The following is a 5,873-nucleotide window of genomic DNA, read 5'->3' as shown; positions in this document are numbered from 1 at the left end:
GAGAGAGAGAGCGAGCAGGCTTATCGAGGGCTTATCGACGCAGCTAGGCAACAGCCCCTAATCGCTGACAGCCGGGTGAGGCTTGGGCCCGGCGCGCAGGGCGCAGTGCTCAGCCGGCGCGCGGTGGTGCCCACTCCACTCTCAGCACTCTGCCCGCTCGATACGCCAGGGACCTGCTGGGTCGTCAGGACGGGGCTCAGAGACGCGCTCAGCGAACCTGCCTTCCAGGAAGGCGCGGAGGAGGCTTCAGCCTCGGCAGCGACCTCGGCCACGTTGGAGTGCCGCAGGCTCCACGAGCTAGAAAAGGGCAGCCCTCGACCTCCGGGCGGCCTCCGACTACGGAATATGTCCTCGTGTCCTCCGTGCTCCGACCCGACGCGGGGGCCGGCTGGCGACGTGAGCGGGGGCTGGGGTGGGCTGCTGGGACAGCGGTCATACTATTCAAATTACACTGTATAACAAGATGACAGTTTCAACAGTGAAACTGAAGCATTACAGTTCAAACTTATAAACCAAAACTTCATACTGTTGAACATAGGGCTAGTTTCACGGGGACTTTGTGGGCGCCTCTACGACTTCATATGTATTATACAGAGGCGAGCCCCTGCTTCGCGCACACCATGGCGTGCAGCAGCCGCGCCCCACCCTGCTGACGGCCGCTGCTAGGGCTGCTGCTGCTGCCGTCTCGTCAAAGGTGACTCGCACCGGCGCTAACTTCCTCGAGGAGAAACGGAGAGAGGGGCGGGAGGGGAGGCAGGAGCGCTCCGAGGACAACAGGGACACGGCGAGCAGCTCGCTCGCGCGCCAGACTTCCTCCACGGCCCGCCCTGCCCCGCCTGCCCGTTTCCTTCCTTCTTTGTGGGCCCCACCCGATCAGCGCGCCATTACATCGCCGACACCCACTCCTCCTCCTCCTCGTCCTCCTCCACCTCCCCACCTCCTTCACCTTCTCACTCATCGCCTTCTGCTCCTTTCGCGTTTGTTTTGCTTTTCATTTCGGCCACTGGAGCAGTCCGTCCCCACCCGGTCCGAGGGGCAAGCAGGAGCCAAGGACGTTCTGGGGGCACGACGGCGCGCGAAGAGGTACTGCCAAACTGCCCCCCCCCCCCCACACATATATATTCACTGATGAGAAGTGAAAAGGGCGTAAGTCCGCGGACTTTGCATTGGACTTACGCCCTCTTCACTGTTCACCAGTGAATTGCGAATGGCAATATCTGGCCGCCGCAGCAGTTCACAGGTCTCGCCACGGCGGCGCCCGCGCGGGTCCTAAATCAATTGGCACCACCGGCAGCGCGGCAGCGCGGGCCTCCTCCTCAAGCCTCAAGCGGGCCGGGCGCGGAGGAGCGCGTCAGCAGAGCCCGGCAGAGCCAATCGAACTCCTGCCGACGGCGCCGGCCCGCAGCACGAGGCCTCTTGGGCCCGCGCCTTGCAGCAGCCACACCACCACCAGGAGGCCTCAAAATAGACACTTTTTCCCGCCCCGCTTGCGCAAACATTTTCCTAGGTGGGGTGCGGGGTTTCCCTCGCATTTCCGTCGCGGAATTCGCGCGGAGCGTGTGTGTGCGATAGGGCGAGTGAGAGACACAGACAGACAGACAGACAGGCAGGCAGGCAGACAGAGGGCGCTTGCGCACGTGGCTGACGTCGGTGAGCCGTGTATGCTCCTCAATCAGTGGAGCCAAGAAGAGATTTTTATCACGGCACCAGAAAATACATATACAACGCTAAAATGTCGTGTGTGTGTGTGTGTGTGTGTGCATTGCAGGGCATTGCAGAGCGGTACGAGTGGTATGGCGCTTCCCACCCCCACAGTCCACCAGTACGTGCGAGTGCGGAACTTCCTCCTCGATATAAAATCAATACTGGCTCTCCGCCTACGGTGCAACCAAACCAATAGCAAATATTGAAGCAATGTGTTGTAGTAGAATACTTGGCGGTGTTGACATAAGAGGTCGCCGTTCGAGCGCAGACGACAAAATCATCATCAGCTCGGAACAGGAGAGGGGGGGGGGGGGGCAGAGCCGAGTCAGGCCGGGACGCAGCCGGCGGGGCGGCGCCTCGGTGCGAACAACCGAATTAGCGAAAGCTTCGCCGGTTGGCTCGAGCGAACGGGCAGCGTTCGTTTTAGTGGACTGTTGCTGAAAGAAAGGTTGGAGACGGCGGAGGAGGAGGGGAGGGGACGTCGGTCGGTCTGGTTCCGACACAATCATGGCGTCGCTCCAAGAGATCGCGATAAACAAAACCGTGAAAAGGAGAAAGAATAACACTCAGCCTCACGACCAGCCAGGCTATCTATCTACCCTTTAACGCGCCTAATATATTGCGGCCAACTATAAACACCTGAGTAGTGAGACACAAACCAATGCACGGAATTATGAAGGTTTACATGCAGAAAAAGTGTTAGGGGTAATTTATCATCTCTGGGACTCAACGTTTGAAAGGTGTCTGATTCGCCTCACCCAGATTAGCACACGACGTCTAACTATCGTCGCGCCTTAGGAATCATCCAGAGAGCATCATATCCGTCAGTCACCGTCACGAACCTGCCCTGCCTGGAGGCTCTCATAGCGCCTAGTAGGTAGGCAATATCTTGCCTGCAGTGCATGCGTGTACTGCGGTGTGGCCTACCCTGAACCCTACAGGCGCCGAGCTCACGCAATTTGCCGAATGCATCCGAGAAAAACGAACGTACTTATGTCCTTAATACGGATCGTTCCGTTTGTTTGTTTTCGTCGATTCTCGTGTATTTCTGCCATTTCAAAATCGAAAGTCATATTCACGGATCAACCCTCTCGACGCATCCATAATCTTTTCCCAGCGCCTGTGGGAGCGCATGACGATTTCGCAGATTGACAGCAAGCTGCCCTCCTCCCCCCCCCCCCCCCCCCCGTTCACCACACAGTTTTGTTTCCAGTGTTGCGAACAGATTACGCGGTTGAACGAGCAAACACGCCAACAACAGAGGAGCAGGAAAACCGGCGGAATACCTCGCCGCGTTTTACGAGCGCACGGGGCGGCGGCAGGGGGCCTGACAGCAGCAGCAGGGGGGAACTCCCAGCGCTTTGGTCGGTCGCCGCGACACATGCACGCACGCGTCCTCGGTGCGCCCCGCGCGGCCTTGACATTGCACCGGCGCCCAAAGAGCAGCGCCATGGGGGTGCGGGGGCGTCGTCGCGACCGGCACCTGCAGCAGCCGCAGCCGCCGCCGCAGCAGCAGCCGCCAGCGCAGTCATGGCACTGCACCATAAAACGCAGCAGCAGCAGCAGCAGCAGCAGAGGCAGACCGGTGATGTCACCGCGTGTCATCTTTTGTAGCCCCCCCCCTCCCCCTCTTTCTCCCCCCTCGCTGGCGGGCGCCATCGAGGTGTCCATTCAATTTCAGCGCATTGCTACAGACGTGTGTTCTATTTCAGGCCTCCTCGCGCCGGCCGGCCCAGCCGCCGAGCCTGTGCGTCTGTCTGTCCGTCCGTCCGTCCGGCAGCTTTTGCTCTTGCCAGTGGCGGGCTCGGGGCTCGCACTGCTCGCATGAAGCTTCTCCCTCCCCCACGCGCCCGCCCGGCCTTCCCTGTGCTCTCCCCGTCAGCCTGTCGTGACACTACCGCATCAGATTCGCATGTTATTTCTTTTTCTCCCACCGTCCTTATTCTTCTTCTTTCGGACACAATTTATTGAACCAGTCGCCGAGAGAGAAAAAAATCCCATCACGTGTACTGCAGGCCGCCATTCAGCGCATAGCAGCGAGTTAACCGGAAATGCAGTGGTAAAAAACTATAATAATAATAATCCTTCAAACTCTCTCACACTCCCGTTGTGCGGCACGGCGAGGTCGTCGTGTGTGTGTGTGTGTACCGCCGCTCTACACGCTACTGACTGACCATGGCCGTCAGTGCGCAATTAGAAGAGTGTGGGGACACGGGCCCACCCGGCGGCCCACCCACACCGCCCCGCCACCAAGGTCGGCACGCCGCCGCGTACACCACGAGCCGAGCCCTCCCGTCATACATCCCCGTATACTCACCCCAATACCGCTGTGTCAGGAGGTATGGGAGGGGAGGGGGCTGTTCCGGTGCCAACTAGCGCGGTATATGACAGAGTTATCAAGCGTCGTAGAAGTGTTGGGGAGCGCCCGTCGACGAGGCCTCGGCGGAGTGCACCGGTAGCCGGCGGTTATACATGTACGTTTCGACAATTATCACCGCACCATCGATTTCCCACCAGCCGTCGACGTCGAGGTTGGTGGGGTTCCGCCACTACTAGCAGCGGTGCCCATAAGGCAGAGGGGTGGTGGGGCTCCTCTGCTCTCTTCCTCCTCCTCCTCCTTCTCCACCCTATCCACCACCTCTACCTCCGCTGCCACCGCCACGCCCCTCACACTCAAAGGTCAGCGTGGCGCCTGGAATAGCCTCTGCCTCGGCCTCTGCCCGGCCGGCCGGGCCCAGCAGCGTGTGCTGCGCAACCTCCCATGTAACCGGCCCGACAACACACACACAACGCCGGCGTGGTCGTCGTCGTCGTCGTCGTCGTCGTCGTCGTCGTCGTCGTCGTCGTCTCGGTCTTCATTTGCCGACTTGATGACGTCTGGGTCGCCGTCAAAGGCAGAGCCCCGTCTCCTCAGAGGGCGCCGCCCGTCTCGCGGGCTTAGAGCGCGCAGAGCGGGGGGCGTGGCAGGGCGGGGCAGGGCGGGGCGGGGCGGGGCGCAGCCAGACGTCCGTTCGTTCATGTGTACCGAGGCGTGGCCGGGGCGGGGCGTCCGCGACCGTGCCAAGGACCGTCGCGGCGGGGCGCGCGGCAGGGCGCGGCGGGGCGGGGGAACCCGCGCAGCGCCGCGCAGGAACGCCAAAGGAAAACAAACCTCACACTCACACCCCCCGGATGTTGGACCCCGCCCCACGCCCCGCTCTGCTCCGCACCGCGAGCCGGGCTACAGTGGGGCAGGCTGTGGCCAGGTTTACTTACATGCATGTGCAGGGACAGAGGTCATTGGGGCGAACCCGGCGTAAGGGCCACCTTGATTAGGGCAGGATTCGGAAGCTGCGGATTGGGTTTTGCCCTCATACTAACAGTTAGGGTACATGGTATCCTAGGTTGAGGTATGGTAGAGTTCCCAGAGTTGTACGGCAGGGTAGTAGGTTGAGGCGGGGAGGGTTAGGGTGGTGTGGGGTAGGTTACGGTGAAGTGTCATGGCGCATGGGAAAGAGAGGGTTAGGGCTGCAAAGTTGGTGTGTGTGGTGTATAAAGAAGAAGGGACAGCATATATAGAGAGCACGGGGTGAGGGTAAGAGTAGGGTAGGGTAGCCCGCACTTGACCGCTGCTGGGGGGCCTGGCCGGACCAACCCCTGTGGTGGTGGGGCTTCCGGCCGAGCAGCCAGAGGGGTCGGGACGAGTCGGGATGGGCTGAGAGTTGCCGAGGGGGCTATGAGGTCGCCAGATAGAGCTGCTGGGGCTCATTGGGGCGGCAAGGCGACGGGGGGATGCAGCAGAGGAAACCAACGGCCGAGCCCCAACTGCTCGCCCCGCGCGCCGATGTAGCGAACCCATACACCAGCTGGCGTGCCTTGCCTTTCCCACGAAAAAACAACAAAGCACCACACCATTCCACACCCACAAACATGCACCCACGCACACACTATTAGAGCCCGGAAGCACAAATTGCACGGTCTCAGAGACGGGGCGCATGTCTCCTCGGAACGGGGGGGAGTTAAAAGGAAAGGGGGCGTGCGGGGGGAACGGCGTTAAACGGACGCCAGGATAAGAATACTCGGTGAGTCAGGCAGCAGGGCGGTATTGAACCTCGTCAGGGGCCCCTTGCCACGGGCGAGTGGCGGAAAGGGGGCCACTTGTTGGGCGGGTCCGGGAAGGGGGTGAAGAG

This window comes from Frankliniella occidentalis, unplaced genomic scaffold (genome assembly GCF_000697945.3).
Source record: "Frankliniella occidentalis isolate FOCC.00 unplaced genomic scaffold, Focc_3.1 Scaffold43, whole genome shotgun sequence".
NCBI classification, from domain to species: Eukaryota; Metazoa; Arthropoda; class Insecta; order Thysanoptera; family Thripidae; genus Frankliniella; species Frankliniella occidentalis.
This window is presented reverse-complemented; position numbering follows the sequence as displayed.